Below are 17450 nucleotides of genomic sequence, written 5' to 3'. Positions count from 1 at the left end.
GGGCCTAGCTGCGAAACGGCACAAAACGCGCTCCTAGGAGCTGCACTCTGCAAAGGGAAACTGTGCTCGGGGAACAAAGCTCAGCCCCAAGGCGGCTTGGCTCAGGATCGCAGCGCTTGCCTAGTTCTCACCTAGCCCTAGGCTCCCCATAGGGCCAAGGAGGGTCTGGGCTGCCTCTGGCTCCGTGGGCACTGCTGCTTGGCTGGTGGTCTCCGCAGCTGGAAACCAACTCCAAACGTGTTCTCCTTCGCGGAGAAGGCTGATTTGGCAGGAAGAAGCCCTGTGTGCACTGGCCCTAGCAACGCACCCATAGCCAGCTAGGGAGGGACCCACCTAGGGCCTAGCTGCGAAACGGCACAAAACGCGCTCCTAGGAGCTGCACTCTGCAAAGGGAAACTGTGCTCGGGGAACAAAGCTCAGCCCCAAGGCGGCTTGGCTCAGGATCGCAGCGCTTGCCTAGTTCTCACCTAGCCCTAGGCTCCCCATAGGGCCAAGGAGGGTCTGGGCTGCCTCTGGCTCCGTGGGCACTGCTGCTTGGCTGGTGGTCTCCGCAGCTGGAAACCAACTCCAAACGTGTTCTCCTTCGCGGAGAAGGCTGATTTGGCAGGAAGAAGCCCTGTGTGCACTGGCCCTAGCAACGCACCCATAGCCAGCTAGGGAGGGACCCACCTAGGGCCTAGCTGCGAAACGGCACAAAACGCGCTCCTAGGAGCTGCACTCTGCAAAGGGAAACTGTGCTCGGGGAACAAAGCTCAGCCCCAAGGCGGCTTGGCTCAGGATCGCAGCGCTTGCCTAGTTCTCACCTAGCCCTAGGCTCCCCATAGGGCCAAGGAGGGTCTGGGCTGCCTCTGGCTCCGTGGGCACTGCTGCTTGGCTGGTGGTCTCCGCAGCTTGAAACCAACTCCAAACGTGTTCTCCTTGGCGGAGAAGGCTGATTTGGCAGGCAGAAGCCCTGTGTGCACTGGCCCTAGCAACCCACCCATAGCCAGCTAGGGACGGACCCACCTAGGGCCTAGCTGCGAAACGGCACAAAACGCGCTCCTAGGAGCTGCACTCTGCAAAGGGAAACTGTGCTCGGGGAACAAAGCTCAGCCCCAAGGCGGCTTGGCTCAGGATCGCAGCGCTTGCCTAGTTCTCACCTAGCCCTAGGCTCCCCATAGGGCCAAGGAGGGTCTGGGCTGCCTCTGGCTCCGTGGGCACTGCTGCTTGGCTGGTGGTCTCCGCAGCTGGAAACCAACTCCAAACGTGTTCTCCTTCGCGGAGAAGGCTGATTTGGCAGGAAGAAGCCCTGTGTGCACTGGCCCTAGCAACGCACCCATAGCCAGCTAGGGAGGGACCCACCTAGGGCCTAGCTGCGAAACGGCACAAAACGCGCTCCTAGGAGCTGCACTCTGCAAAGGGAAACTGTGCTCGGGGAACAAAGCTCAGCCCCAAGGCGGCTTGGCTCAGGATCGCAGCGCTTGCCTAGTTCTCACCTAGCCCTAGGCTCCCCATAGGGCCAAGGAGGGTCTGGGCTGCCTCTGGCTCCGTGGGCACTGCTGCTTGGCTGGTGGTCTCCGCAGCTGGAAACCAACTCCAAACGTGTTCTCCTTCGCGGAGAAGGCTGATTTGGCAGGAAGAAGCCCTGTGTGCACTGGCCCTAGCAACCCACCCATAGCCAGCTAGGGAGGGACCCACCTAGGGCCTAGCTGCGAAACGGCACAAAACGCGCTCCTAGGAGCTGCACTCTGCAAAGGGAAACTGTGCTCGGGGAACAAAGCTCAGCCCCAAGGCGGCTTGGCTCAGGATCGCAGCGCTTGCCTAGTTCTCACCTAGCCCTAGGCTCCCCATAGGGCCAAGGAGGGTCTGGGCTGCCTCTGGCTCCGTGGGCACTGCTGCTTGGCTGGTGGTCTCCGCAGCTGGAAACCAACTCCAAACGTGTTCTCCTTGGCGGAGAAGGCTGATTTGGCAGGCAGAAGCCCTGTGTGCACTGGCCCTAGCAACCCACCCATAGCCAGCTAGGGAGGGACCCACCTAGGGCCTAGCTGCGAAACGGCACAAAACGCGCTCCTAGGAGCTGCACTCTGCAAAGGGAAACTGTGCTCGGGGAACAAAGCTCAGCCCCAAGGCGGCTTGGCTCAGGATCGCAGCGCTTGCCTAGTTCTCACCTAGCCCTAGGCTCCCCATAGGGCCAAGGAGGGTCTGGGCTGCCTCTGGCTCCGTGGGCACTGCTGCTTGGCTGGTGGTCTCCGCAGCTGGAAACCAACTCCAAACGTGTTCTCCTTCGCGGAGAAGGCTGATTTGGCAGGAAGAAGCCCTGTGTGCACTGGCCCTAGCAACGCACCCATAGCCAGCTAGGGAGGGACCCACCTAGGGCCTAGCTGCGAAACGGCACAAAACGCGCTCCTAGGAGCTGCACTCTGCAAAGGGAAACTGTGCTCGGGGAACAAAGCTCAGCCCCAAGGCGGCTTGGCTCAGGATCGCAGCGCTTGCCTAGTTCTCACCTAGCCCTAGGCTCCCCATAGGGCCAAGGAGGGTCTGGGCTGCCTCTGGCTCCGTGGGCACTGCTGCTTGGCTGGTGGTCTCCGCAGCTGGAAACCAACTCCAAACGTGTTCTCCTTCGCGGAGAAGGCTGATTTGGCAGGAAGAAGCCCTGTGTGCACTGGCCCTAGCAACGCACCCATAGCCAGCTAGGGAGGGACCCACCTAGGGCCTAGCTGCGAAACGGCACAAAACGCGCTCCTAGGAGCTGCACTCTGCAAAGGGAAACTGTGCTCGGGGAACAAAGCTCAGCCCCAAGGCGGCTTGGCTCAGGATCGCAGCGCTTGCCTAGTTCTCACCTAGCCCTAGGCTCCCCATAGGGCCAAGGAGGGTCTGGGCTGCCTCTGGCTCCGTGGGCACTGCTGCTTGGCTGGTGGTCTCCGCAGCTGGAAACCAACTCCAAACGTGTTCTCCTTGGCGGAGAAGGCTGATTTGGCAGGAAGAAGCCCTGTGTGCACTGGCCCTAGCAACGCACCCATAGCCAGCTAGGGAGGGACCCACCTAGGGCCCAGCTGCGAAACGGCACAAAACGCGCTCCTAGGAGCTGCACTCTGCAAAGGGAAACTGTGCTCGGGGAACAAAGCTCAGCCCCAAGGCGGCTTGGCTCAGGATCGCAGCGCTTGCCTAGTTCTCACCTAGCCCTAGGCTCCCCATAGGGCCAAGGAGGGTCTGGGCTGCCTCTGGCTCCGTGGGCACTGCTGCTTGGCTGGTGGTCTCCGCAGCTGGAAACCAACTCCAAACGTGTTCTCCTTCGCGGAGAAGGCTGATTTGGCAGGAAGAAGCCCTGTGTGCACTGGCCCTAGCAACCCACCCATAGCCAGCTAGGGAGGGACCCACCTAGGGCCTAGCTGCGAAACGGCACAAAACGCGCTCCTAGGAGCTGCACTCTGCAAAGGGAAACTGTGCTCGGGGAACAAAGCTCAGCCCCAAGGCGGCTTGGCTCAGGATCGCAGCGCTTGCCTAGTTCTCACCTAGCCCTAGGCTCCCCATAGGGCCAAGGAGGGTCTGGGCTGCCTCTGGCTCCGTGGGCACTGCTGCTTGGCTGGTGGTCTCCGCAGCTTGAAACCAACTCCAAACGTGTTCTCCTTGGCGGAGAAGGCTGATTTGGCAGGCAGAAGCCCTGTGTGCACTGGCCCTAGCAACCCACCCATAGCCAGCTAGGGACGGACCCACCTAGGGCCTAGCTGCGAAACGGCACAAAACGCGCTCCTAGGAGCTGCACTCTGCAAAGGGAAACTGTGCTCGGGGAACAAAGCTCAGCCCCAAGGCGGCTTGGCTCAGGATCGCAGCGCTTGCCTAGTTCTCACCTAGCCCTAGGCTCCCCATAGGGCCAAGGAGGGTCTGGGCTGCCTCTGGCTCCGTGGGCACTGCTGCTTGGCTGGTGGTCTCCGCAGCTGGAAACCAACTCCAAACGTGTTCTCCTTCGCGGAGAAGGCTGATTTGGCAGGAAGAAGCCCTGTGTGCACTGGCCCTAGCAACGCACCCATAGCCAGCTAGGGAGGGACCCACCTAGGGCCTAGCTGCGAAACGGCACAAAACGCGCTCCTAGGAGCTGCACTCTGCAAAGGGAAACTGTGCTCGGGGAACAAAGCTCAGCCCCAAGGCGGCTTGGCTCAGGATCGCAGCGCTTGCCTAGTTCTCACCTAGCCCTAGGCTCCCCATAGGGCCAAGGAGGGTCTGGGCTGCCTCTGGCTCCGTGGGCACTGCTGCTTGGCTGGTGGTCTCCGCAGCTGGAAACCAACTCCAAACGTGTTCTCCTTGGCGGAGAAGGCTGATTTGGCAGGAAGAAGCCCTGTGTGCACTGGCCCTAGCAACCCACCCATAGCCAGCTAGGGACGGACCCACCTAGGGCCTAGCTGCGAAACGGCACAAAACGCGCTCCTAGGAGCTGCACTCTGCAAAGGGAAACTGTGCTCGGGGAACAAAGCTCAGCCCCAAGGCGGCTTGGCTCAGGATCGCAGCGCTTGCCTAGTTCTCACCTAGCCCTAGGCTCCCCATAGGGCCAAGGAGGGTCTGGGCTGCCTCTGGCTCCGTGGGCACTGCTGCTTGGCTGGTGGTCTCCGCAGCTTGAAACCAACTCCAAACGTGTTCTCCTTGGCGGAGAAGGCTGATTTGGCAGGCAGAAGCCCTGTGTGCACTGGCCCTAGCAACGCACCCATAGCCAGCTAGGGAGGGACCCACCTAGGGCCTAGCTGCGAAACGGCACAAAACGCGCTCCTAGGAGCTGCACTCTGCAAAGGGAAACTGTGCTCGGGGAACAAAGCTCAGCCCCAAGGCGGCTTGGCTCAGGATCGCAGCGCTTGCCTAGTTCTCACCTAGCCCTAGGCTCCCCATAGGGCCAAGGAGGGTCTGGGCTGCCTCTGGCTCCGTGGGCACTGCTGCTTGGCTGGTGGTCTCCGCAGCTTGAAACCAACTCCAAACGTGTTCTCCTTCGCGGAGAAGGCTGATTTGGCAGGAAGAAGCCCTGTGTGCACTGGCCCTAGCAACGCACCCATAGCCAGCTAGGGAGGGACCCACCTTGGGCCCAGCTGCGAAACGGCACAAAACGCGCTCCTAGGAGCTGCACTCTGCAAAGGGAAACTGTGCTCGGGGAACAAAGCTCAGCCCCAAGGCGGCTTGGCTCAGGATCGCAGCGCTTGCCTAGTTCTCACCTAGCCCTAGGCTCCCCATAGGGCCAAGGAGGGTCTGGGCTGCCTCTGGCTCCGTGGGCACTGCTGCTTGGCTGGTGGTCTCCGCAGCTGGAAACCAACTCCAAACGTGTTCTCCTTCGCGGAGAAGGCTGATTTGGCAGGAAGAAGCCCTGTGTGCACTGGCCCTAGCAACGCACCCATAGCCAGCTAGGGAGGGACCCACCTAGGGCCTAGCTGCGAAACGGCACAAAACGCGCTCCTAGGAGCTGCACTCTGCAAAGGGAAACTGTGCTCGGGGAACAAAGCTCAGCCCCAAGGCGGCTTGGCTCAGGATCGCAGCGCTTGCCTAGTTCTCACCTAGCCCTAGGCTCCCCATAGGGCCAAGGAGGGTCTGGGCTGCCTCTGGCTCCGTGGGCACTGCTGCTTGGCTGGTGGTCTCCGCAGCTGGAAACCAACTCCAAACGTGTTCTCCTTGGCGGAGAAGGCTGATTTGGCAGGAAGAAGCCCTGTGTGCACTGGCCCTAGCAACCCACCCATAGCCAGCTAGGGACGGACCCACCTAGGGCCTAGCTGCGAAACGGCACAAAACGCGCTCCTAGGAGCTGCACTCTGCAAAGGGAAACTGTGCTCGGGGAACAAAGCTCAGCCCCAAGGCGGCTTGGCTCAGGATCGCAGCGCTTGCCTAGTTCTCACCTAGCCCTAGGCTCCCCATAGGGCCAAGGAGGGTCTGGGCTGCCTCTGGCTCCGTGGGCACTGCTGCTTGGCTGGTGGTCTCCGCAGCTGGAAACCAACTCCAAACGTGTTCTCCTTCGCGGAGAAGGCTGATTTGGCAGGAAGAAGCCCTGTGTGCACTGGCCCTAGCAACGCACCCATAGCCAGCTAGGGAGGGACCCACCTAGGGCCTAGCTGCGAAACGGCACAAAACGCGCTCCTAGGAGCTGCACTCTGCAAAGGGAAACTGTGCTCGGGGAACAAAGCTCAGCCCCAAGGCGGCTTGGCTCAGGATCGCAGCGCTTGCCTAGTTCTCACCTAGCCCTAGGCTCCCCATAGGGCCAAGGAGGGTCTGGGCTGCCTCTGGCTCCGTGGGCACTGCTGCTTGGCTGGTGGTCTCCGCAGCTGGAAACCAACTCCAAACGTGTTCTCCTTGGCGGAGAAGGCTGATTTGGCAGGAAGAAGCCCTGTGTGCACTGGCCCTAGCAACCCACCCATAGCCAGCTAGGGACGGACCCACCTAGGGCCTAGCTGCGAAACGGCACAAAACGCGCTCCTAGGAGCTGCACTCTGCAAAGGGAAACTGTGCTCGGGGAACAAACCTCAGCCCCAAGGCGGCTTGGCTCAGGATCGCAGCGCTTGCCTAGTTCTCACCTAGCCCTAGGCTCCCCATAGGGCCAAGGAGGGTCTGGGCTGCCTCTGGCTCCGTGGGCACTGCTGCTTGGCTGGTGGTCTCCGCAGCTGGAAACCAACTCCAAACGTGTTCTCCTTCGCGGAGAAGGCTGATTTGGCAGGAAGAAGCCCTGTGTGCACTGGCCCTAGCAACGCACCCATAGCCAGCTAGGGAGGGACCCACCTAGGGCCTAGCTGCGAAACGGCACAAAACGCGCTCCTAGGAGCTGCACTCTGCAAAGGGAAACTGTGCTCGGGGAACAAAGCTCAGCCCCAAGGCGGCTTGGCTCAGGATCGCAGCGCTTGCCTAGTTCTCACCTAGCCCTAGGCTCCCCATAGGGCCAAGGAGGGTCTGGGCTGCCTCTGGCTCCGTGGGCACTGCTGCTTGGCTGGTGGTCTCCGCAGCTGGAAACCAACTCCAAACGTGTTCTCCTTGGCGGAGAAGGCTGATTTGGCAGGAAGAAGCCCTGTGTGCACTGGCCCTAGCAACGCACCCATAGCCAGCTAGGGAGGGACCCACCTAGGGCCCACCTGCGAAACGGCACAAAACGCGCTCCTAGGAGCTGCACTCTGCAAAGGGAAACTGTGCTCGGGGAACAAAGCTCAGCCCCAAGGCGGCTTGGCTCAGGATCGCAGCGCTTGCCTAGTTCTCACCTAGCCCTAGGCTCCCCATAGGGCCAAGGAGGGTCTGGGCTGCCTCTGGCTCCGTGGGCACTGCTGCTTGGCTGGTGGTCTCCGCAGCTGGAAACCAACTCCAAACGTGTTCTCCTTCGCGGAGAAGGCTGATTTGGCAGGAAGAAGCCCTGTGTGCACTGGCCCTAGCAACCCACCCATAGCCAGCTAGGGAGGGACCCACCTAGGGCCTAGCTGCGAAACGGCACAAAACGCGCTCCTAGGAGCTGCACTCTGCAAAGGGAAACTGTGCTCGGGGAACAAAGCTCAGCCCCAAGGCGGCTTGGCTCAGGATCGCAGCGCTTGCCTAGTTCTCACCTAGCCCTAGGCTCCCCATAGGGCCAAGGAGGGTCTGGGCTGCCTCTGGCTCCGTGGGCACTGCTGCTTGGCTGGTGGTCTCCGCAGCTTGAAACCAACTCCAAACGTGTTCTCCTTGGCGGAGAAGGCTGATTTGGCAGGCAGAAGCCCTGTGTGCACTGGCCCTAGCAACCCACCCATAGCCAGCTAGGGACGGACCCACCTAGGGCCTAGCTGCGAAACGGCACAAAACGCGCTCCTAGGAGCTGCACTCTGCAAAGGGAAACTGTGCTCGGGGAACAAAGCTCAGCCCCAAGGCGGCTTGGCTCAGGATCGCAGCGCTTGCCTAGTTCTCACCTAGCCCTAGGCTCCCCATAGGGCCAAGGAGGGTCTGGGCTGCCTCTGGCTCCGTGGGCACTGCTGCTTGGCTGGTGGTCTCCGCAGCTGGAAACCAACTCCAAACGTGTTCTCCTTCGCGGAGAAGGCTGATTTGGCAGGAAGAAGCCCTGTGTGCACTGGCCCTAGCAACGCACCCATAGCCAGCTAGGGAGGGACCCACCTAGGGCCTAGCTGCGAAACGGCACAAAACGCGCTCCTAGGAGCTGCACTCTGCAAAGGGAAACTGTGCTCGGGGAACAAAGCTCAGCCCCAAGGCGGCTTGGCTCAGGATCGCAGCGCTTGCCTAGTTCTCACCTAGCCCTAGGCTCCCCATAGGGCCAAGGAGGGTCTGGGCTGCCTCTGGCTCCGTGGGCACTGCTGCTTGGCTGGTGGTCTCCGCAGCTGGAAACCAACTCCAAACGTGTTCTCCTTCGCGGAGAAGGCTGATTTGGCAGGAAGAAGCCCTGTGTGCACTGGCCCTAGCAACCCACCCATAGCCAGCTAGGGACGGACCCACCTAGGGCCTAGCTGCGAAACGGCACAAAACGCGCTCCTAGGAGCTGCACTCTGCAAAGGGAAACTGTGCTCGGGGAACAAAGCTCAGCCCCAAGGCGGCTTGGCTCAGGATCGCAGCGCTTGCCTAGTTCTCACCTAGCCCTAGGCTCCCCATAGGGCCAAGGAGGGTCTGGGCTGCCTCTGGCTCCGTGGGCACTGCTGCTTGGCTGGTGGTCTCCGCAGCTGGAAACCAACTCCAAACGTGTTCTCCTTGGCGGAGAAGGCTGATTTGGCAGGCAGAAGCCCTGTGTGCACTGGCCCTAGCAACCCACCCATAGCCAGCTAGGGAGGGACCCACCTAGGGCCTAGCTGCGAAACGGCACAAAACGCGCTCCTAGGAGCTGCACTCTGCAAAGGGAAACTGTGCTCGGGGAACAAAGCTCAGCCCCAAGGCGGCTTGGCTCAGGATCGCAGCGCTTGCCTAGTTCTCACCTAGCCCTAGGCTCCCCATAGGGCCAAGGAGGGTCTGGGCTGCCTCTGGCTCCGTGGGCACTGCTGCTTGGCTGGTGGTCTCCGCAGCTGGAAACCAACTCCAAACGTGTTCTCCTTCGCGGAGAAGGCTGATTTGGCAGGAAGAAGCCCTGTGTGCACTGGCCCTAGCAACGCACCCATAGCCAGCTAGGGAGGGACCCACCTAGGGCCTAGCTGCGAAACGGCACAAAACGCGCTCCTAGGAGCTGCACTCTGCAAAGGGAAACTGTGCTCGGGGAACAAAGCTCAGCCCCAAGGCGGCTTGGCTCAGGATCGCAGCGCTTGCCTAGTTCTCACCTAGCCCTAGGCTCCCCATAGGGCCAAGGAGGGTCTGGGCTGCCTCTGGCTCCGTGGGCACTGCTGCTTGGCTGGTGGTCTCCGCAGCTGGAAACCAACTCCAAACGTGTTCTCCTTCGCGGAGAAGGCTGATTTGGCAGGAAGAAGCCCTGTGTGCACTGGCCCTAGCAACGCACCCATAGCCAGCTAGGGAGGGACCCACCTAGGGCCTAGCTGCGAAACGGCACAAAACGCGCTCCTAGGAGCTGCACTCTGCAAAGGGAAACTGTGCTCGGGGAACAAAGCTCAGCCCCAAGGCGGCTTGGCTCAGGATCGCAGCGCTTGCCTAGTTCTCACCTAGCCCTAGGCTCCCCATAGGGCCAAGGAGGGTCTGGGCTGCCTCTGGCTCCGTGGGCACTGCTGCTTGGCTGGTGGTCTCCGCAGCTGGAAACCAACTCCAAACGTGTTCTCCTTGGCGGAGAAGGCTGATTTGGCAGGAAGAAGCCCTGTGTGCACTGGCCCTAGCAACGCACCCATAGCCAGCTAGGGAGGGACCCACCTAGGGCCCACCTGCGAAACGGCACAAAACGCGCTCCTAGGAGCTGCACTCTGCAAAGGGAAACTGTGCTCGGGGAACAAAGCTCAGCCCCAAGGCGGCTTGGCTCAGGATCGCAGCGCTTGCCTAGTTCTCACCTAGCCCTAGGCTCCCCATAGGGCCAAGGAGGGTCTGGGCTGCCTCTGGCTCCGTGGGCACTGCTGCTTGGCTGGTGGTCTCCGCAGCTGGAAACCAACTCCAAACGTGTTCTCCTTCGCGGAGAAGGCTGATTTGGCAGGAAGAAGCCCTGTGTGCACTGGCCCTAGCAACCCACCCATAGCCAGCTAGGGAGGGACCCACCTAGGGCCTAGCTGCGAAACGGCACAAAACGCGCTCCTAGGAGCTGCACTCTGCAAAGGGAAACTGTGCTCGGGGAACAAAGCTCAGCCCCAAGGCGGCTTGGCTCAGGATCGCAGCGCTTGCCTAGTTCTCACCTAGCCCTAGGCTCCCCATAGGGCCAAGGAGGGTCTGGGCTGCCTCTGGCTCCGTGGGCACTGCTGCTTGGCTGGTGGTCTCCGCAGCTTGAAACCAACTCCAAACGTGTTCTCCTTGGCGGAGAAGGCTGATTTGGCAGGCAGAAGCCCTGTGTGCACTGGCCCTAGCAACCCACCCATAGCCAGCTAGGGAGGGACCCACCTAGGGCCTAGCTGCGAAACGGCACAAAACGCGCTCCTAGGAGCTGCACTCTGCAAAGGGAAACTGTGCTCGGGGAACAAAGCTCAGCCCCAAGGCGGCTTGGCTCAGGATCGCAGCGCTTGCCTAGTTCTCACCTAGCCCTAGGCTCCCCATAGGGCCAAGGAGGGTCTGGGCTGCCTCTGGCTCCGTGGGCACTGCTGCTTGGCTGGTGGTCTCCGCAGCTGGAAACCAACTCCAAACGTGTTCTCCTTCGCGGAGAAGGCTGATTTGGCAGGAAGAAGCCCTGTGTGCACTGGCCCTAGCAACGCACCCATAGCCAGCTAGGGAGGGACCCACCTAGGGCCTAGCTGCGAAACGGCACAAAACGCGCTCCTAGGAGCTGCACTCTGCAAAGGGAAACTGTGCTCGGGGAACAAAGCTCAGCCCCAAGGCGGCTTGGCTCAGGATCGCAGCGCTTGCCTAGTTCTCACCTAGCCCTAGGCTCCCCATAGGGCCAAGGAGGGTCTGGGCTGCCTCTGGCTCCGTGGGCACTGCTGCTTGGCTGGTGGTCTCCGCAGCTGGAAACCAACTCCAAACGTGTTCTCCTTCGCGGAGAAGGCTGATTTGGCAGGAAGAAGCCCTGTGTGCACTGGCCCTAGCAACCCACCCATAGCCAGCTAGGGACGGACCCACCTAGGGCCTAGCTGCGAAACGGCACAAAACGCGCTCCTAGGAGCTGCACTCTGCAAAGGGAAACTGTGCTCGGGGAACAAAGCTCAGCCCCAAGGCGGCTTGGCTCAGGATCGCAGCGCTTGCCTAGTTCTCACCTAGCCCTAGGCTCCCCATAGGGCCAAGGAGGGTCTGGGCTGCCTCTGGCTCCGTGGGCACTGCTGCTTGGCTGGTGGTCTCCGCAGCTTGAAACCAACTCCAAACGTGTTCTCCTTGGCGGAGAAGGCTGATTTGGCAGGCAGAAGCCCTGTGTGCACTGGCCCTAGCAACCCACCCATAGCCAGCTAGGGAGGGACCCACCTAGGGCCTAGCTGCGAAACGGCACAAAACGCGCTCCTAGGAGCTGCACTCTGCAAAGGGAAACTGTGCTCGGGGAACAAAGCTCAGCCCCAAGGCGGCTTGGCTCAGGATCGCAGCGCTTGCCTAGTTCTCACCTAGCCCTAGGCTCCCCATAGGGCCAAGGAGGGTCTGGGCTGCCTCTGGCTCCGTGGGCACTGCTGCTTGGCTGGTGGTCTCCGCAGCTGGAAACCAACTCCAAACGTGTTCTCCTTCGCGGAGAAGGCTGATTTGGCAGGAAGAAGCCCTGTGTGCACTGGCCCTAGCAACGCACCCATAGCCAGCTAGGGAGGGACCCACCTAGGGCCTAGCTGCGAAACGGCACAAAACGCGCTCCTAGGAGCTGCACTCTGCAAAGGGAAACTGTGCTCGGGGAACAAAGCTCAGCCCCAAGGCGGCTTGGCTCAGGATCGCAGCGCTTGCCTAGTTCTCACCTAGCCCTAGGCTCCCCATAGGGCCAAGGAGGGTCTGGGCTGCCTCTGGCTCCGTGGGCACTGCTGCTTGGCTGGTGGTCTCCGCAGCTGGAAACCAACTCCAAACGTGTTCTCCTTCGCGGAGAAGGCTGATTTGGCAGGAAGAAGCCCTGTGTGCACTGGCCCTAGCAACCCACCCATAGCCAGCTAGGGACGGACCCACCTAGGGCCTAGCTGCGAAACGGCACAAAACGCGCTCCTAGGAGCTGCACTCTGCAAAGGGAAACTGTGCTCGGGGAACAAAGCTCAGCCCCAAGGCGGCTTGGCTCAGGATCGCAGCGCTTGCCTAGTTCTCACCTAGCCCTAGGCTCCCCATAGGGCCAAGGAGGGTCTGGGCTGCCTCTGGCTCCGTGGGCACTGCTGCTTGGCTGGTGGTCTCCGCAGCTTGAAACCAACTCCAAACGTGTTCTCCTTGGCGGAGAAGGCTGATTTGGCAGGCAGAAGCCCTGTGTGCACTGGCCCTAGCAACGCACCCATAGCCAGCTAGGGAGGGACCCACCTAGGGCCTAGCTGCGAAACGGCACAAAACGCGCTCCTAGGAGCTGCACTCTGCAAAGGGAAACTGTGCTCGGGGAACAAAGCTCAGCCCCAAGGCGGCTTGGCTCAGGATCGCAGCGCTTGCCTAGTTCTCACCTAGCCCTAGGCTCCCCATAGGGCCAAGGAGGGTCTGGGCTGCCTCTGGCTCCGTGGGCACTGCTGCTTGGCTGGTGGTCTCCGCAGCTGGAAACCAACTCCAAACGTGTTCTCCTTCGCGGAGAAGGCTGATTTGGCAGGAAGAAGCCCTGTGTGCACTAGCCCTAGCAACGCACCCATAGCCAGCTAGGGAGGGACCCACCTAGGGCCCACCTGCGAAACGGCACAAAACGCGCTCCTAGGAGCTGCACTCTGCAAAGGGAAACTGTGCTCGGGGAACAAAGCTCAGCCCCAAGGCGGCTTGGCTCAGGATCGCAGCGCTTGCCTAGTTCTCACCTAGCCCTAGGCTCCCCATAGGGCCAAGGAGGGTCTGGGCTGCCTCTGGCTCCGTGGGCACTGCTGCTTGGCTGGTGGTCTCCGCAGCTGGAAACCAACTCCAAACGTGTTCTCCTTCGCGGAGAAGGCTGATTTGGCAGGAAGAAGCCCTGTGTGCACTGGCCCTAGCAACGCACCCATAGCCAGCTAGGGAGGGACCCACCTAGGGCCTAGCTGCGAAACGGCACAAAACGCGCTCCTAGGAGCTGCACTCTGCAAAGGGAAACTGTGCTCGGGGAACAAAGCTCAGCCCCAAGGCGGCTTGGCTCAGGATCGCAGCGCTTGCCTAGTTCTCACCTAGCCCTAGGCTCCCCATAGGGCCAAGGAGGGTCTGGGCTGCCTCTGGCTCCGTGGGCACTGCTGCTTGGCTGGTGGTCTCCGCAGCTGGAAACCAACTCCAAACGTGTTCTCCTTGGCGGAGAAGGCTGATTTGGCAGGAAGAAGCCCTGTGTGCACTGGCCCTAGCAACGCACCCATAGCCAGCTAGGGAGGGACCCACCTAGGGCCTACCTGCGAAACGGCACAAAACGCGCTCCTAGGAGCTGCACTCTGCAAAGGGAAACTGTGCTCGGGGAACAAAGCTCAGCCCCAAGGCGGCTTGGCTCAGGATCGCAGCGCTTGCCTAGTTCTCACCTAGCCCTAGGCTCCCCATAGGGCCAAGGAGGGTCTGGGCTGCCTCTGGCTCCGTGGGCACTGCTGCTTGGCTGGTGGTCTCCGCAGCTTGAAACCAACTCCAAACGTGTTCTCCTTGGCGGAGAAGGCTGATTTGGCAGGCAGAAGCCCTGTGTGCACTGGCCCTAGCAACCCACCCATAGCCAGCTAGGGAGGGACCCACCTAGGGCCTAGCTGCGAAACGGCACAAAACGCGCTCCTAGGAGCTGCACTCTGCAAAGGGAAACTGTGCTCGGGGAACAAAGCTCAGCCCCAAGGCGGCTTGGCTCAGGATCGCAGCGCTTGCCTAGTTCTCACCTAGCCCTAGGCTCCCCATAGGGCCAAGGAGGGTCTGGGCTGCCTCTGGCTCCGTGGGCACTGCTGCTTGGCTGGTGGTCTCCGCAGCTGGAAACCAACTCCAAACGTGTTCTCCTTCGCGGAGAAGGCTGATTTGGCAGGAAGAAGCCCTGTGTGCACTGGCCCTAGCAACGCACCCATAGCCAGCTAGGGAGGGACCCACCTAGGGCCTAGCTGCGAAACGGCACAAAACGCGCTCCTAGGAGCTGCACTCTGCAAAGGGAAACTGTGCTCGGGGAACAAAGCTCAGCCCCAAGGCGGCTTGGCTCAGGATCGCAGCGCTTGCCTAGTTCTCACCTAGCCCTAGGCTCCCCATAGGGCCAAGGAGGGTCTGGGCTGCCTCTGGCTCCGTGGGCACTGCTGCTTGGCTGGTGGTCTCCGCAGCTGGAAACCAACTCCAAACGTGTTCTCCTTCGCGGAGAAGGCTGATTTGGCAGGAAGAAGCCCTGTGTGCACTGGCCCTAGCAACCCACCCATAGCCAGCTAGGGACGGACCCACCTAGGGCCTAGCTGCGAAACGGCACAAAACGCGCTCCTAGGAGCTGCACTCTGCAAAGGGAAACTGTGCTCGGGGAACAAACCTCAGCCCCAAGGCGGCTTGGCTCAGGATCGCAGCGCTTGCCTAGTTTTCACCTAGCCCTAGGCTCCCCATAGGGCCAAGGAGGGTCTGGGCTGCCTCTGGCTCCGTGGGCACTGCTGCTTGGCTGGTGGTCTCCGCAGCTTGAAACCAACTCCAAACGTGTTCTCCTTGGCGGAGAAGGCTGATTTGGCAGGAAGAAGCCCTGTGTGCACTGGCCCTAGCAACGCACCCATAGCCAGCTAGGGAGGGACCCACCTAGGGCCTAGCTGCGAAACGGCACAAAACGCGCTCCTAGGAGCTGCACTCTGCAAAGGGAAACTGTGCTCGGGGAACAAAGCTCAGCCCCAAGGCGGCTTGGCTCAGGATCGCAGCGCTTGCCTAGTTCTCACCTAGCCCTAGGCTCCCCATAGGGCCAAGGAGGGTCTGGGCTGCCTCTGGCTCCGTGGGCACTGCTGCTTGGCTGGTGGTCTCCGCAGCTGGAAACCAACTCCAAACGTGTTCTCCTTCGCGGAGAAGGCTGATTTGGCAGGAAGAAGCCCTGTGTGCACTGGCCCTAGCAACGCACCCATAGCCAGCTAGGGAGGGACCCACCTAGGGCCCACCTGCGAAACGGCACAAAACGCGCTCCTAGGAGCTGCACTCTGCAAAGGGAAACTGTGCTCGGGGAACAAAGCTCAGCCCCAAGGCGGCTTGGCTCAGGATCGCAGCGCTTGCCTAGTTCTCACCTAGCCCTAGGCTCCCCATAGGGCCAAGGAGGGTCTGGGCTGCCTCTGGCTCCGTGGGCACTGCTGCTTGGCTGGTGGTCTCCGCAGCTGGAAACCAACTCCAAACGTGTTCTCCTTCGCGGAGAAGGCTGATTTGGCAGGAAGAAGCCCTGTGTGCACTGGCCCTAGCAACGCACCCATAGCCAGCTAGGGAGGGACCCACCTAGGGCCTAGCTGCGAAACGGCACAAAACGCGCTCCTAGGAGCTGCACTCTGCAAAGGGAAACTGTGCTCGGGGAACAAAGCTCAGCCCCAAGGCGGCTTGGCTCAGGATCGCAGCGCTTGCCTAGTTCTCACCTAGCCCTAGGCTCCCCATAGGGCCAAGGAGGGTCTGGGCTGCCTCTGGCTCCGTGGGCACTGCTGCTTGGCTGGTGGTCTCCGCAGCTGGAAACCAACTCCAAACGTGTTCTCCTTGGGGGAGAAGGCTGATTTGGCAGGAAGAAGCCCTGTGTGCACTGGCCCTAGCAACGCACCCATAGCCAGCTAGGGAGGGACCCACCTAGGGCCCACCTGCGAAACGGCACAAAACGCGCTCCTAGGAGCTGCACTCTGCAAAGGGAAACTGTGCTCGGGGAACAAAGCTCAGCCCCAAGGCGGCTTGGCTCAGGATCGCAGCGCTTGCCTAGTTCTCACCTAGCCCTAGGCTCCCCATAGGGCCAAGGAGGGTCTGGGCTGCCTCTGGCTCCGTGGGCACTGCTGCTTGGCTGGTGGTCTCCGCAGCTGGAAACCAACTCCAAACGTGTTCTCCTTCGCGGAGAAGGCTGATTTGGCAGGAAGAAGCCCTGTGTGCACTGGCCCTAGCAACCCACCCATAGCCAGCTAGGGACGGACCCACCTAGGGCCTAGCTGCGAAACGGCACAAAACGCGCTCCTAGGAGCTGCACTCTGCAAAGGGAAACTGTGCTCGGGGAACAAAGCTCAGCCCCAAGGCGGCTTGGCTCAGGATCGCAGCGCTTGCCTAGTTCTCACCTAGCCCTAGGCTCCCCATAGGGCCAAGGAGGGTCTGGGCTGCCTCTGGCTCCGTGGGCACTGCTGCTTGGCTGGTGGTCTCCGCAGCTGGAAACCAACTCCAAACGTGTTCTCCTTCGCGGAGAAGGCTGATTTGGCAGGAAGAAGCCCTGTGTGCACTGGCCCTAGCAACGCACCCATAGCCAGCTAGGGAGGGACCCACCTAGGGCCTAGCTGCGAAACGGCACAAAACGCGCTCCTAGGAGCTGCACTCTGCAAAGGGAAACTGTGCTCGGGGAACAAAGCTCAGCCCCAAGGCGGCTTGGCTCAGGATCGCAGCGCTTGCCTAGTTCTCACCTAGCCCTAGGCTCCCCATAGGGCCAAGGAGGGTCTGGGCTGCCTCTGGCTCCGTGGGCACTGCTGCTTGGCTGGTGGTCTCCCCAGCTGGAAACCAACTCCAAACGTGTTCTCCTTCGCGGAGAAGGCTGATTTGGCAGGAAGAAGCCCTGTGTGCACTGGCCCTAGCAACGCACCCATAGCCAGCTAGGGAGGGACCCACCTAGGGCCCACCTGCGAAACGGCACAAAACGCGCTCCTAGGAGCTGCACTCTGCAAAGGGAAACTGTGCTCGGGGAACAAAGCTCAGCCCCAAGGCGGCTTGGCTCAGGATCGCAGCGCTTGCCTAGTTCTCACCTAGCCCTAGGCTCCCCATAGGGCCAAGGAGGGTCTGGGCTGCCTCTGGCTCCGTGGGCACTGCTGCTTGGCTGGTGGTCTCCGCAGCTGGAAACCAACTCCAAACGTGTTCTCCTTCGCGGAGAAGGCTGATTTGGCAGGAAGAAGCCCTGTGTGCACTGGCCCTAGCAACGCACCCATAGCCAGCTAGGGAGGGACCCACCTAGGGCCTAGCTGCGAAACGGCACAAAACGCGCTCCTAGGAGCTGCACTCTGCAAAGGGAAACTGTGCTCGGGGAACAAAGCTCAGCCCCAAGGCGGCTTGGCTCAGGATCGCAGCGCTTGCCTAGTTCTCACCTAGCCCTAGGCTCCCCATAGGGCCAAGGAGGGTCTGGGCTGCCTCTGGCTCCGTGGGCACTGCTGCTTGGCTGGTGGTCTCCGCAGCTGGAAACCAACTCCAAACGTGTTCTCCTTCGCGGAGAAGGCTGATTTGGCAGGAAGAAGCCCTGTGTGCACTGGCCCTAGCAACGCACCCATAGC

The sequence above is a fragment of the Sus scrofa genome, chromosome 6, assembly GCF_054392235.1.
Source record: "Sus scrofa isolate SSC_HxYL_T2T_F1_AM1 chromosome 6, Sscrofa_HxYL_maternal_Yorkshire_Landrace_v2.0, whole genome shotgun sequence".
Lineage (NCBI taxonomy): Eukaryota > Metazoa > Chordata > Mammalia > Artiodactyla > Suidae > Sus > Sus scrofa.
The sequence above is the reverse complement of the archived record's forward strand: the minus strand, read 5'-3'. Positions refer to the sequence as shown.